This window comes from Protopterus annectens, chromosome 7.part1 (genome assembly GCF_019279795.1).
Source record: "Protopterus annectens isolate FY-2018-M chromosome 7.part1, PAN1.0, whole genome shotgun sequence".
In the NCBI taxonomy this organism is placed as follows: domain Eukaryota; kingdom Metazoa; phylum Chordata; order Ceratodontiformes; family Protopteridae; genus Protopterus; species Protopterus annectens.
In genome coordinates, this window is record NC_056740.1 from 327,009,036 (window position 1) to 327,025,459 (window position 16,424).

Below are 16,424 nucleotides of genomic sequence, written 5' to 3' on the forward strand. Positions count from 1 at the left end.
TGCTTTAATCAGAGACGTATAAACAGAGATATATTAATCAGTATTATTGTACCAGTATCAACAAGGGAAGATAAAAATAAAAAATAAATATGGAGAAATTATCAGTCACTAGTAGCAAAAGACATAGGAGTTTAGTAATCATATAAGGAGAGTGAAGAGGTTAGGTTATAGAGCAGGAAAAGAGCCTGGAAGCGTTGAAATGATGCTTAACTGCAGGATCTGATTTATTTAGACATAGTAAGACTTTGTTACGTTTAATTCTGGTTGCTTTAAAAAAAAAAAAACTACTAGAAAATGGAAATGAAAATCTAAACCAAATATACTTGAAGTAGTAAATATTGTAACAGAGATAAAAGAACAAGTGTGATCTTTAGAAAAGGGTTGGAGTAGCTTACAATGAAAATTGTGGTAACAATACATGCAACAAAATGATTTGGAGGAGGATGAGGTTTAAGAGGAGGCAGGAACTGAATAATTTATGTAATGTTTTAATTATAAGATATAGAACAATAGATGCAGGTTATAATGTTTGTAAATGTGAACTTGTTGATATGGTGCAATTACTTTTGTGTAAATATAAGTTTGTCTGTGTCACAAGTGATACCATAGATAATTTGAGAGGACCCACGCATGGCATAAAGCATTTAGGAGCTAAATCTATTCATTAGTAGTAGTGTTCTTAAACCTCATTCCTCTTCCAAAACATTTTTCTGCATGTATTGTTTCCACAATTTCCATTTTTGTCTATGTCATTTACTTCTACACTTTTCTAAAGATCTCACTTCCTCTTCTTTTATCTCGGTTACAATATTCACTGCTTAGTTGGTTTAGACTTTGATTTCCATTTTGTAGTAATTGCTTTCTTGCCAGCCATCACAATTAAACTTAATGAGGCCTTACTATGTCTAGGCAATTCGGTTCCTATATCCCAACTCAAAAAATAATTTCCTTGGTTCTGATTATAGTACTACTGTACTAACTGGAAATAAAAAAATAAATAAATAAAATAACTGGTCTGGTGCTAAACAGTGACAGTGAAGAACGATTATTTGCTCATTGTGACTGCAGTTCATGCCTATATACTCCTTTTTGTATGTTTATTGCCAATGAATGATGAATGCAAATATTATTCTCCCAATATGAGATGGATCACCAGCACCACTTAAACCTGGGAATTACCTATAAATTTTGAAGATTTTCGCAGAATGTCCAGACTTTGATCTGTTCCTACTTCCTCATAAAATTTGTGTTTTTCTCACAAATCATTGAGGATTGAGGCCACTAAATAATGATATACATTTGAGTTTCAGAAAATGCATGCTAACACAAATCATGTTATTCTAACAATTGTATAAGTTTATAAAATCAATATTTAAAATATATTCTTTTTGGGAGGCATTTGTCTCTCAATGTTTAGTATCTATCCAGATTTTTTGCTCTGAAAGGTAAGAGGCATGGTGTGTGAGGTTACTTGCAAACCGTATAACGGGGAAATATATTTATTTTTTATGAAAATTCAAATTAGTGCTAATTTAAATTCTGTTTAAGTAAATAGCTGTTAAATATTATTAGTTTTGTATACAATCACCACTCTTGCCAAATGAGTTTTTGCAAGCAACAAAACTATTTCGAATATTCTTAATTTCTTGACTTCCAATGAGCGAGCAGAAATCACAGTTCGGTTGCTAGCCTACACTACAATTCCTTGCTTAGTTTGACGTTGCAGTTGTATCATTAAACAGTCGTCTTATAATTTGCCTTCAGAAAAACAAGGTTTCATCAAGAAATGCCACGGTGTTTTGGGGATCTACACACTTGACAGCCTTATCACATGACGCCTTGACAATCAATGACATACCTTTCAACTGTCTCTGATTTTGTCTCAAATTTAACCTCATAATCTCTCCTAAATTCGCGATATTGGAGAAAAGCTGGTGAATTACACTTAAGTAATGACAATAATTAGAGTTATACACTTCTTTTCCTTCAGAAAATGCATATTAATTCACATTATCTTATTCTGTCAATGCTTCAAGTTAGCAGTACTAATATATTACAAATGCCATGATTATTTCCGGATTCGTCCCCGATTTCTGTTGAGATTCGTCCTTGATTCCTCTAGAGCTGTGGACACTGATATACATACAGTGAATGACCCCATCGCTTGAAGAGTACCTCTCATCTGTCTCTGATTTGCACTCATATTTTAGCTCTGTCCCTCTTCATCCCTCCTAAAACTGGTGACCTTTGCAGAAAAGGCGTGAAATACATTTACCCAATAATTAGAGCAGTAGACTCATTTTTCTTCAGAAAATGCATATTAATTCACATTGTCTTATTCTGTCAAAGTCTCAAATTAATATTACTAATATTCTGAAAGTGTCCCTGATCATGCCTGGATTTTTTTCCCTGATGCTGTTGAGATTTGTCCCTGATTCGTTGAGAGCTATGTTGAAGACCCTTAGCCTTTCCCGAGATACACAATGTACATAACATACAGGATCTTTCGAGAGATCACAGTTTCTTACCTTCCCCATACTACAATGCACTACAATAGACAGCTTGTTTTTTATTGTTGTATGTGCTGTATTTTGCTTTCCAATGGACTTTTGTTGAAAGGATGTTTATTTATCATCTTTTCTTTTTCGTACATTTGTATTAAGGGTGCATTTCATTGGCAGGTTTGCAGGTGCAGATGTGTGTGCGCGCGCACGATTCTTGAAAAACCTCACAACACTACAGCGTTAACTGATACAAATTACAGTGTTGTTAACTCGTAACTTAAAATATTTATTGTTCAGGTTAGCAGCTATGCGAAGTACATTTCCACTTTAAGGATGGCCACGGCTACTTCGAAACTTCGCGACATTTGTTGAGTGTATTCTCGCGATTATAGTGTTGTGGTCATCTATTGGCTGAGAAGGGTTGAATGTAAGATGGCGCTTAGCAAGGTCTGAGGCGAAAAAGGGGAAAAAATCCCCCGTAGTATTGTAGAGTTGTTAAATAAATAATAGGGACGGTGTGAAATTGTGGGCTCTCTCGCGGGGTCGTACGCACTGTGGATCTCAGGAAAGGCTAAGGGATTTCAAGCGAGAGAGTCATTTACTGTATAGCAGTAGTATTGGTAAGTCTGTGAATCTGCTCAGGCTGGAGTCAAGGGATCAAGAGAACATTGTGAGTCTCTTTTGCTTTAAATCTTTAGCCTGGACTTTTGTTATGATTGTAAGAAGCTTGACCGGTTTTGAGATAACTGTATGACAGTGGGCTAGGCTGTTACATGCATTGCAGCCAGCCATTCTACTGAAAGGGCCGTGCGCGTTGCCGTTGACTTCTGGCTCTGTTGTTCGCCTACACTGTTGTTGTGCGGAGGCATGTGAACGCGCGTAAGCCACTGAGGGTGTGAGGGAATGATTTGGGTGCGCGCACCAAATGGTGAAGCTTTTAAGTCATTTATGAAGGTCTTGTAAACAATTTGGTTGTAAAAAGGTGATTTTTTGTGAATACACAAATGATACATACTGATTGTATCAATTGTAGCTGCTCATCTTAGACTACCGTGGTGTAATGTTTGCAACCCTGCTATTGTTCGCTGTGCTCCTTGTGCGGTTTCTGACAGTTGTATGCTTTAGCGCCCCCCTGCATTTGTGCAGATGCACTCGTTCATATGCTGTAAAGCAGAAGGATCTCCAGGCTCTTTCCTCTTTTGAAATTATGTTTACATGTGTGTATTGAGTCATCTAATCTGACCATCTGAAGTAAATGAGGCCGGGGATGAGTGTTGTGACTCGGGGCCCTTTCTGTTTTACGTGTTATCAGCACCTAGCATTTATTGTGCAATCTTTTTATGGATTAGTTGGGATGAGGTGGCTGACTGCATGTAATTCTGATGTCTGGTAACTGTGTGACAGATGTACAGTAACATTTTTTTATTTTATTTGTTAAAAAAAAAAAAAAAAGCATACCTTATAAAGGAATGGTTGCTTTGGTGGTCACTTAGATGCTGTAGTTAGATTCCAGTCTTCTAACTCTTCCTTAATGTGGTTGATCTGTTGGTGAGTTCTAATAGGAGACCTTAGAAGTTGATGTTTTTCCTAGTAGATAAAGTGAAAGGAAAGACTAAGTTCAGAATAGAATGTTATTGTTAGTGGCTCAGTTTTGAGCCATATGCACTATTTCACTCTAATTCAGACGCGTGGTTTCCCAGTGATCGGAACTGGGATTATACCAAGCTTGACGTTTTGTTCATAAAACGATGCCTTGAAATTAAATGTTTGAGCGAACGCGAGTGGCTTGAAATTATATTCATTGATGGTCTTTGTGTTTCTAGATTATGTTATATTATCTTGGTACTGTATTTCGGTGTCATGTAGTTTTATATGTATACGTGTGTGTGTGTGTATGTGTAATATATATATATATATATATATATATATATATATATATATATATAAAATGTAATTTTTTTTTTTTTTTTTTGCATTTGTAGGCATGGTTGAAAATGACAAGTCAATTCAGTTCAGGTAGTTCTAGTTGACAAGGTGTAGAGTGGTCCTTTATATATCATAAGCTTCTTGTCATTTTATTCTGTGGTTGTATTAATAAAATTAGATTCATATTATTTTGGTATTTGTTTCAATAATCTTGTCTTGTGTTTTGTTTGTTTGACTTTGGGAGGGGTGGTCTGAGGCCTTTGCTAGTTGGATTGGTGTGGTGCCACTGTTCAGAGTGACTGCAGTGGTGGAGGTATGCCTGTCTCATTTGTTTTGTGCATTTTGAATCACTGGCTGAATAAATGATATTGTAGAAAAGTGTGGGTTTCATTGTCTTTCATTCTCATCAGTTATGTCAGGTGTGATCGGTTGGGGGTTGAAGACTTTCATTCTATGCTCTTATGTTGGATTATTTTGAATGGTTTATTCTAGGCACATATGTGCTTCAGTCATTGATGGAACTGCCAAATAGAATGGTCTCCAGCTTGTGGCACCATGTTGTTCATTTATTTTTCCTTGTTCATATGGTAAATGAAAGGGTCCTGATCAGTGGGCTGTTTTCAGATGTGACTTGGGCCACTTGGTAACAACAAACGCTCAGTGAAATGCAAATTAAATTTCAAGCAAGAAAAATACATTATTGTGTGTGTTCCTTCTACACTAAACATTGCATGCTTACCTACTCATGTTTATATGTATGCATTCAGAATTCTGTATACCTACAGGAATCTGCGTAATGAATGTGAACTGTAAAGTAATTTCTATTTACTGTGTGGCATCAAAGGAGTAATGTGTACATTTTTCTTGTGTTGAATAAAAGACATGTACAGTAGAAAATCCATTACTCTAAGTGAATATGAGTAGAACAGTTATAATTTTCAGAAAAATAAATTTTGTATGTGTTTAGAATTAAAATAGATTTTAGGAGGAAGTTATTCACAAGGCAAAATTAAATGGCAAAGGCACTGTTAGAGCTTCGTGTACTTTGAAGTATTTGTAGATGTGGCTTAACCAGTATCCTAGGACAGTTTCACTTGTTTTTTGCAGGGTGAGATTTTAGGATCTTCCAAAATATTGGGAGATTGTCACCACTTCCCTCCTTTGAGAGAGAGAGAGAGACAGCATTTCAGGTGTTATACGTAGCTTTGCTAAATGCTTTCTCTGTAGCAGCTATAGCCAATGTTGGTCTGCATTTGGACCCTTTCCTGACCATAAACTCTTAAGTGGAGTATCCCATTAAAGAGCTTTTAAGTGAAAGGCATTCATTATCATTCAACAGTTTGGTCAAGTTGCTGAGCAAGAATTTGCTCCTAGCTTTTACAGGCTTTTGGTTAGTAATGGATAAGATGTTTGTCTTTGGATAAGAAGGTTGTAAGTTTGATTCCCACCGTGATTGTTGAAAAGCAAGGTATTAGTTTTATGGCAGTTGGCACAGAAGATTGTCTGTGGCTAATGAGCTGCTACTTGTGGTAGACATTGGTTCCTTCAGCCTTCATTTGCCTACTCTGTGACCTTGAGCAAGTCATGTAAGCAGGTAGTGCTTTGTTGCAGTTTGTGATAGGCTCCTTAATGGTATTACACTGCATGCCTAGTAACTACCTGTGAACCCGTGTTTGACCTTGCCCTAGTTTCTGCCTGTGTGTCTTATTTATTTTTCAGCAGCAAGACACTGTAGTTGTTACTTGTAGCTGAGTAATTTAGTGCTGCTTTTGCTCCCACCATAAGCACATCTGGTTTTCTTGTTGGAGCTAGATTTGCATGTATTAGATGATCCACAACTACAATATCTGGTTTTCTTGTTACAGCTTCAATTGAAAGTATTAGATGATCCCTCGATGATCATTGTTTGCTTAATTTTCAGTAAATCATGTTTTCAGTACTACGTGTTTTTGTGCAGTCTCCAATGTATGAGCCTTGTCATGTTGTTGAAATGTCTTTAGTATACAGATCCTCTGTCTGTAACCCGGTAACAAGATGTGACTGTAGATTTTTACTACATAATCTTAATTTTTTGTTTCCCCTCAAACTGTTACCTAAAATCAAAAAGTATTGTAGTCCACTGTCTTGAGCTGCTGTTGATATTTGTTTACCTTTCTTTAGCCACATTGGTGGTCCAGTCTTGATAAACATGTAGTTCCAGCAAATATCTGCACTTGCTGCTATATTTTGTATTGCCACAAGTTGTAGTCGTTTTTTTCTTAACATTTTTATTTGATACTTTTTCATCCACTTATGATTTGATGACTGTACATGCTCCCTTCCAAAATGTTTCTGGTCCGTAATGTTTGTAGGTAAGCTGCCCCTGTGGGTCATTTTTAAGCCTGTTCAGTTTCCCTCAAATGTAAGAATCAGACCTTGTGTTTGTGCGGAAAACACTTTAACCATTTTGCCAACAACCCCCCCCCCCCCCCAGACATGTTAGTTGAGCAAGGGTACAATCCTAGATTTGCTTTCTTCATGATTTAGAACTTTCAGCTGTTTGATCTGATAACAAATATGTGTGCATTCCTGTAGCTGCAAACCTGTATGTTTAGTCAGTTTAAAGTAGCCCCTTGCCTCCTCCAGAGCAAGAGATTGTAATCTTGACAAATGTACACAATTCTTCATGTTTCTCCAACAGTGTAACAATTTTCTTTACTTCTCAAGCTGGCCCAGCACTTTTTTGGGGTGGGGTGGAGGTCTCAATCATACCAAAGGGGTTAAGAAATGCACAGAGCTTACTGTGCATTTCTGTCACCATTAGGATTGCTTAACATGTTATGAGGGAATGTTTCTATTAGAATTGCTTGGCGCCTTCACTCTTGCGGTACAGTGATTTTGCTTTACAATGCCTAATAAAAATGCAGCAGTTCAGTGATGTGGCTAATGTAAATTCACCATGTATTCTGCCCCAGAGATGGTGCTCTGGAATAGAGTAAGTTAGACTTTTTTTGTAGCATAGTACTTGCAGAGCAGGGAGAAGTGAAACCCAGTAGATGTCCTTAAATTCACTGCTACAGTATTCATTACAAATGGGATTCCCTGCTGTGAAGCCCACCGTCTGACCAGTTTACCAAAGTCTACCGTTGCTTTAAGGTACGCTGAATGTCACCTGCACACTCCTTCTTTAGAATAGGGCATAAAGGTGATGTTCAGGCTTACCATCCTTAGAACCTCTTTGCTGCCAGTCCGAACGCTGTTTTAACCATCAGTCTGTTACCTTCCGTATTTTCTGGCTAGCACTTCTGGTATGGGATCTGGCTGTCCAGTTTCAAGCGACTCATCAGGCAGTTTATATTCCTTCAGATCAGAATGTTGTGGCAGACAATCTGAGCAGGTCCTTCACTCCATCCCGTGAATGGATGCTTTACAGGGCCGTGTTTCTGGACATTAACCAGTGGGGTACTCCTCAAGTCTATCTCTTTGCAGCCCCTCTGAACAGACAGCTTCCTCTGTTTTGTGCCAGAGTTCCAGGTTCTTTGGTATGGAAGGTGGAGACACACTCATTTTCTTGGAAGAGGATGTTTCTTTGTGCATTCCCTCCCCTTCCTCTCATTCTTGGAGTCCTGTTCAAGATTCAACAGGATGTTCCCAAAGTCTTGTTGGTGACTCCCTTTTGGCTGTGACAGCACTGGTTTCCCTCTACTTCTGCATTTAGCCAAGGGTAGTCGTGTATCTCACAGGGTGGATCTCCTCACACAAGACAAGGGATCTCTCATCCATCCCCACCTGTCCACACTTCAACTGACACTGTGGCTGATAGGGTTTTGATCCCTCATAGACCCCTTTTTTAACTGAGGACATGCTGGAGGAGGCCAGGAAACTTACTACTAGGAAACCCTATTTGTCCAACTGGAAGAGGTTTTCTATTTGGCATCTCTCATGGCCTGGATCTACTTATAGGTTCATAAGCTATCGGCCCAAGGGCCTACGTAAGCCTAGCCAACAAGGTTCCGTGGCTTATGCCACCCAAGAAAGTTATTTTCCTGTGCCACTGTCGAGCAGAGACACAGAAGTGATCCCCGGGGTGTATTTCCATCGACTCCTCAAGATTCTTTTTGAAGAGTGCTAATTAACTTTGCTTGACATAGATGGGTAGCCTGTTCCAGAGTATGGGTAGTCTCTGGGACAGGAATCTAGCCCTCCGGCATGTCCTGTTTATTGTGGTGACAAGGTTTAGGTCCCTAGAGCGTGTAGCTTGAAGGGATTGGGATTTCCTTAGGTGTAGCATGTCCAACAGCTCTGGGTTTGACATAGCTTTATATGTTAGGCAGAGATCACCTTGAGTAGGCAATATGTTACGGAGTAAAGCTGGGGGTTTTTTTTGAGGCGGTCAGTGTAGGGCATTTGTTTGAGGCCAGTATCCTCTTTGTGAGGTACTTCTGCGGATTTTCCAGCTGCTGCAGATGTCTTGTGAGGTACATTCCAAAAGGGGCGTTGTACTCTATAATGGGTCTTGAGTGTCGAGTAGAGGGGAACAATGACCTCTCTCTTTTCCTGGATGAGAACCCTTTTATGATGTGTGCCACGTAGGACTTCCTGACTACTGTGGCAATGTGACTGTCAAAGGAGAGACTACTGTCCATCTGGGTCCCAAGGTCTCTTATCACACATTCGGTGTTAAGTAGATTGCTGCCTATGTGGTAGTTCATGGGTACAGAGTTTTTACCAAAGGGGATGATGCTGCACTGTTTGGCATTGAGCTTGAGGCCATGGCTCTGATACCAGGCATCTGTCTCGGCGAGGCCCTTCTGTAGGATGTCCACATCATTTGTGGACTTGACTGTGACTCCGAGTTTGCAGTCATCTGCGAACTTCGTTAGTCAGAGGCCTTCTGTGTTAGCCTGTACTTCAGAGAAGTAGATACCAAACAGGAGAGATCCCAGGGCGGAACCCTGTGGTACTTCACTTGTCACTGCTTTTGAGGTCAGATTTGGAGTCTACAACTTTTACAGTGTGGGTTCTGTCAGTGAGCCAGTTGGCAACCCATCTTGTGACGTAGGGATTTATACCTAATTTAGTGAGTTTAGCTATAATTCCAGAATGGGGGATGGTGTTGAAAGCCTTGGCGAGGTCAAGATAGGCTGTGTGAACCACCTTACCCTCATCTACGCCTTTGGTGACTGCCTTAAAGAAGGCGATCAGGTTCAGGAGGCATGATCTGCCTTTCACAAACCCGAACTGGGTGGGATCCAGAGTTTGGAGGTTAACAGTGTCTTTGTTTGAGTTCCATGATACATTCCATGGCCTTGCAGACCAGGCTCGTCAGGCTAATAGGTCGATAGTTCCCGGTATCAGTGGCGGCTCCCCCTTTGTGGTGTGGGATAACTGTTGCTGTGCGCCATTCAGTGGGCACAAAGCCTGATGCGAGGCTATTATTGAACATGGTGCTTAAGTGGGGAGCCAGTTCATGTAAAATGCAGCCTGGGATGTTGTCCGGTCCCATGGATGCTGTATTTTTGGCTTTAGAGAGTGCAGCTTTTACCTGCTTAGTTGTGATTACAGGGACTCTGCATTCTTCCTGTATAGATATGGGCCCTTTAGGGGGTGGGGTAAAGTTGCTGTCTGTCAGGATGTTGGCAATATCAGTTGGTTCTGTAATTTTCGTGCCGTTGTGCTGTAACTCAGAGCAGATCTGGGTGTTGCCATCAAGATTCTTGACATAGCTTAGAATGCTTTATGGTTGTCCTTAGAATTAGTGGTGATTTTTGTTTCCGTAGCTAGCTTTAGAGGATCTTATAAGGGATCTCAGCTTCTTACTGAGGCTGACCAGGGAGCTCCTCCACTCATTGGATTTTACACTCTCTTGCAACAGTTTCTTCCTTCTGTTGTACAGTTTGTTTATGGCAGGGGACCACCAGATTGGCTTCCTTTTTTTGGGGGATAGCGTCTTGGTTCTGTTTGGGATAGCACGATCCATGCACTCGTGTAAGTGCTTATAGAGTGCATTTGTGTAGGATTTAGCAGTTGTAACTGTGTTGTCCATATGCATGGGTGTCCTGAAGTTCACCATTTCTGTCTTAAGAAGCATGAAGTTGGCTTTGGAGAAAATTTTTTTTACCGTGGTTTCCTTAATGCGGGGTGGGGGTGGGATGTAGATATCAGGGGTGATTAGCTTATGGTCGGATCGAACCAATGAGGAGTTGACTTCAGGTGTGGAACACTGGTCACTCATGTTGGTAATGACTAGGTCTAGGATATTGTTGCCCCTGGTGGGGGTGTGGATAAGTTGATCCAGGGCATTGGAGTTTATGAATTCCAGAAAGCGTTGAGCTAAGGAGATGGTACACAAGTAGTTTTCCCAGTTAATGGTGGGGTAGTTGAAGTCGCCCATTATTAGGGTGTTAGGTTGAACCCTGATATTTTCCAGTACATCAAGAAAAGAAGAGTGGGATTCCTGGTGCTTGGTGGGGGATCTGTAGCAAGCTATAATTTGGATTGCAGTTTTGCCCAGAGTTAGTTGCACTTGGATAACCTCTGATGCGTTATGCTGAGCAGCTAGCCTGGAAGTGTGGATATCCTTAATGAATATGGGCAGACCTCCACCTTTGGTGTTTCGGTCCAGGTTACATGGCCGAAAAGTGTGGTATGAGTTATAGCCTGGTAGTGCAGGGGTGCTGTCTGGAGCCTTGAACCAGGTCTCATTCACTGCACAGATATAGATGTTCTCCATTTTAAGGAGTGCTTCGAGTGAGTGCATTTTGAGATTTAGACTTCTAGCATTACCTCAGTTTTTGCTTGCCTGTTCCTGTTACGGTGGTGAATTTATTATTTGAACCTTGCCTAAAAAAGACACTAGAGGGGCAGCAAGAGCCTTAGCCAGTATCTGGAATCCCAGGGGCGACAGGTGCAGGCCATCTGTGGTAAAGCATCATGGTCTGTCGACCATGTCCTCCCAAGCAGACAGATACTGCATCCCCTTAGAATGACACCAAAAGCTTAGCCAATTGTTGAAGTCAACATTTAACATTTTGTTAAGTCAAATACTTTTGTGGCTGTTCCTTTGCTCAGAGTTGCTCAGAGCTGGTTTGGCCTGTTTTAAGGCCCATTTATCAGCTCTTTCCATTTGTCTGCCTTTCACTCCCCCGTTAGCTTCTAGATTTGAGGCTAAGCAATTTCTTAAAGGCGTCCTTAATATTAGACCTCCCAGGAAGCCTGTTTCTCCTCCCTGGGATCTTAATTTTGTTCTGGAAAAATCGACTCTGGCTCCTTTTGAGCTTGCTATTTCAGCTTCCTTGCAACATTGTTCTTGGAAGACCGTTCTTGTGTTGGCTCTTTTCTGCCAGATTGGTGTCTAGTTGCAAGCCCTTATGTCTTGTCCGCCTTTTTTGATATTTCATGAGGACAGGGTGTCCTTGCGTACTGATCCTTCTTTCATGTCCAAGGTGGTTAAGGAGTTGTCACTTAAATCAGTCTATTAACTTGTGTACTTTTTTCCCCTCTCCGCAGTCTGGACAGTGAGAGGGTGCGGCATACCTTAGATGTGTGTAAACAGCTCAGATTTATTTGGATAAAACTAACGCTGTCAGAAAACCTGACCAGTTATTTGTTTCCTTTTTATCTTGGGTCTGTAGGTTTGGCTGTTTCCAAGCAAACTATTTCCACTTGGATTTCAAAGGCTGTTTCCTTTTGTTATACTTTTCATGGCGAGAGCCTTCCTTCTGTAAAGGCTCATTCTACTAGAGCTGTGGCTTCTTCTGGTGCTTTTTTCAAAGGCTTAGACGTTAATTATATTCTTGAAGCTGATACCTGGAATTCTGCGCATACTGTTACCAAACGCTATCAGTTGGGTGGTACCTCTAGAGCTAGGGTTGGTTTTGCGAAGCCATTCTTCAAGGCTTCTTAGAGGTTTCAGCTGCTGTTTCCTCCTACAAAGTTTCTTCTTGAGCTTTGGCATTCTCCCATTTGTAATGAATACTGCAGCGGTGAATGCAAGGACATAGTTCAGTTGTGTAAAATCTTACCAAAACAGTAGATGCCTTTGCCTTCACTGCTGCAGTATTCCCTCCCTCCATCCCCCTGCTCTTTTTTTTTTTTCCTTCCTGGATGTGCAGGTTCTCCTTTGCCCCAGGAGGAACAACAGTCCAAGAAAAAAAACATCTGTTATCAGGATGGTAGGCCTGAACATCACCATTATTCCCTACCTTACGCAAGGTGTGTATAGGTGACATTTGGCGTACTTTAAAGCAACAGTAGACTTTGGTAAATTGGCCGGACGGTGGGCTTCATGGCAGGGAATCTTTAGTAATGAATACTGCTGTGGTGAAGGCAAGGACATCTACTGTTATGGTAAGATTTTACACAACTGTACGTTGTGTGCACCCATTGCTGACTGTGGCACTGTTTGCACTTTAATAGGCAAGTACCACAAGATTATGGGGAAGTGTGCGTGTATGTCTGTAGGTACCTATGTAGCATTGTACAGATTGGTTGGGTGAAAACGTTGTGGTAATACCTACCTATTTGTTAACCAGGTAGGCCTACTGAACACGCATCATTTGAAGGGGTGTCCTGAGAGCAGTGTCTGGTTAAGTGACTTGGTCACACACTAGGCAAACTAGTTGCAAGGGAATCGAATCTTGTACCACATGAGCTAAAGCTAATAGCCTTAACCTTCTGTGCCAACTGCCAGAACATAGTTTGTTTGCAGGCATGTACTTGTGTGCCTGTAGGTACCTAAGCAGCAGCATTGCATGGGTTGATTGGTTGCTACTGGAACAGGGAGGGAAAATTGATTTTTATGGCTCTAACTTTGTCTGTAGATGTTGGAGCAATTTTTGTTTCACTTTTTATGTTGCATTTCTCTTCCTGGGTGATATTTTCTTGTTTCATTTGTCTGCTATAAATATTTTTTTAGACATTTGTCAGATGAATGCCAATGCACATTACCTGCAACAGTTTTAACCACTTGTTGTCTCTTTTTGTTAGATGAACTGTAGAGGTTGTGGTCATCCACAAAAAAAGAGATGCAGATTCTTTACTGTGGAAGAATGTTTGTTTATTAAGGTGTTAATACTAAAATTTTTAAGAAATTTTTTTTCAGTAGAATTATCTCCACCAAAAAAAAAAAGTTGAAGATAGTAATCTAAACTCTTTGGGCGTCCTAATAAACCAAGTTCTTTTGATTGGCATAGAAAAGGTTGGGGTAATGGTGGAATAGGATTACCTGATATTCAGTTGTATATGATAATTTGACTAACAATAGGAAATATAGATGAGAACATAAATTAGTTCCATGAGTCAGTTTGAAGAAATCTCAAACTTTAAGGTTTAATCATAATAAAACAAGTACATTATTAATTAATAAATTAAAAAAGGTTCTTACACACACACACACACAAAAAAAGAGATGCAGTGTCATTTTGGCAGGATTGTTTTCTTGAAGTCACACTACCCCATAGCCTACTGTTATGTAGTTACTATAGAACAGTGATGCATAACAAACTTATAGAAGCCTTGAGTGGTAACTAATCAGATATTAGAAGAACAAAGTTAATTGTTCTTCAGAGTTGAGAACTTTTCAGACTGATTACTATAATAAGCAAAGTAAGGTGCTTTACTGTATTTTCAGTGCTGTTCATTTTCTGTAGCTATCCATTTGGCACTTTGTACTCGTTCTGGATTTTAATACTGCTGGCTTCAGACACTAGTCTTAAACTTTTTCCGGTTACAGTTTTGTGCTTCTGTGATTTCTTTTATTCTGCATAAACAACTTAATGGGTTGAAGGTAAGGCAAAACAGCAGTCGTGACAAGGAATCACCCTGTAATATTGCTCACTGTACTCTTACACTTTGGAAAACAGTAGAAGCCAGGAGTACACACCACAATCCTTTAAGCACTTTTGTTTCCTATTAGAAACTTCATCAGAATACTCCATTACATACAACCCCACCCTTAAATACACCTATACAATGACATAATTTCCTCCCTGTTTTTACCATTAGAACATCTAAACAAACAAATTTGATATGTTAATACTAGTAATAAATACAATACATATATGTGTATATATATATATAAAAAAAACTTTTGCTTAAAACATCCATTGTATATCTAATTATACATAACCTGCTCTAAATAAAATAATTATATTGACTGTGCCCTTACAATTAACCTAGTATAAATAGTGCTGTTCAAAGCAGAATACTCTAAAACAAATGCTTTGGTTATAATGAATAAAAATACATACTTTGGTACGATGCTACGTATGTTGTACACTGATACATATAGTGAAATCAGCATCAATGAAAAAAATATTGCATATAGGAAAGTGGATGTTGTAATGGAGGAATTGGTACTAAATGGTGAAATTACGGAAGAAGAATATATGTTTATGCAGATAAAATATCCAACAATTCCAATGATTTTTGGGCTCCCGAAGATGCACAGAAATCTCCGGGATCCCCCTTTTTAGACCAGTAGTAGATGCACGAGCCTCCAAGACCTATCTGATAGCTAGGTTCATTGATAGCCAGCTTACGCATGTGCTCAAAGATTGTTCCTGGATTCTTAAAGATTCGTGGGATTAAGTAAAATTACTGGAGACAAATAATATGACTGATATTTGTCACTGTTGATATAAAAGATTTATTTTCTACAATCCCACATGATATAGGTATCAATTGGTTTTATACTTTTTTTATGCCATTATTCCAATCTTAGACATGACCATATTTTGACTATGAAAACACTTGTGGAATAGTTTTGGAAACAAATGTCACCTTTTGAGGAACAACTTTTTAGACAAAATAATGGAGTTGCTATGGGGGCGGCATGCGCCCCCCATTTTTGCAAATATTGTGTTGGCTTTCTGGGAGAAAAAGATTGTATTTAAGACTACATTTATTGAAGGGTGGACATTTTATGGTCGTTTTTTTAGATGACATTATTGTTTTCTGGAAGAATGGTGAACAAGAATTGAATGATTTCCTAAAATTTATTAGCATGAGCACTAATTTTTTAGAATTTACTAGTAATATAACTAAAGAAAATGTTAATTATTTGGATATAAGCATAGGGAAAAACCATGTTACAAAGCAATTCATGTCCAACATCTTCAGGAAACCAACATACTCCAATACCCTCCTGCATTTTAAAAGCTGCCACCCTATCCATCAAAAGAAGTCTTCAGTAAAAGGACAGGGGATACTCATAGCCAGGATGGTATCTGAGGAAGAGGAATTTGAACGACAGTTGGATGTACTAAAACATATGTTGGTCAAGAGAGATTACTCAGCAGGTTTTATAGAAAATATGTTCACTGAAGTTAGGATGAAAAGAGAACAAGGGTTATTCTCGCCCTTACTGGGGAAAGATCAGGTGATGGAAGAAAGAAATAGACAACAGGAAAGAAATAATTGTGAGAAATTGTCTTTTTAAATTTTAATAACCAATTTCATGACATTTAAAAAGATTTTAATACGAAATTGGAATATTTTTAGGGTGAACCCGGAACAGTTAGATTTAATAGGGACCTCACCTAGAATAATGTATAAGAAGAATTTTAGTTTTAAAAATATTATTGAAAGTAATAGGAATATGAATTGAGAAGAGGGAGAATGGTAAAATGTGGATTCTGTTTGTAATGCAGGAACATCAAGGAAGGAAAGGATGTGTGTTTTTTACACCAATCACTTAAGACATAGTACTGCATTAACACCTTTTCCATTTACATACATTATACTGCACACAAGTTCTTTTCATTCTTTTCTTTTTTATAACGGTCTTAGTCCAGCATTGCATAAATTGCTCAATTCCTGCCTTCCCTTGCACATCACTTCTCCTGAACATTAATGTAATTCACTCCTTCCCTTTTCTAAAGGTCCCTGTTCAGTTCTTTTGTTCCTTTTACGATATTAAATACTTAAAAATAATTTTGGTTTAGATTTTTTAATTCCATTTCATTGTAATTGCTTTTTTGACAGCTGCAGAATTAAATTTAATGAGGCCTTTCT

At 39.1% G+C, this 16,424-nt stretch overlaps 1 protein-coding gene across 4 annotated transcripts in view; it reads left to right on the top strand.

The window, feature by feature from the left end:
• The first annotated feature begins 2,898 nt into the window (after positions 1–2,898).
• QRICH1 (glutamine rich 1) overlaps positions 2,899–16,424 on the top strand; it is a 1,772,469-nt gene continuing 1,758,943 nt past the window's right edge. For 3 of the 4 annotated variants that reach the window (XM_044078739.1, XM_044078738.1, XM_044078742.1), the window contains exon 1: positions 2,899–3,124. The gene's annotated coding sequence lies outside the window, so the exon portion shown is untranslated. Of the gene's footprint in view, positions 3,175–16,424 lie in introns of all 4 variants that reach the window. The other variant, XM_044078740.1, reaches the window with a different exon arrangement.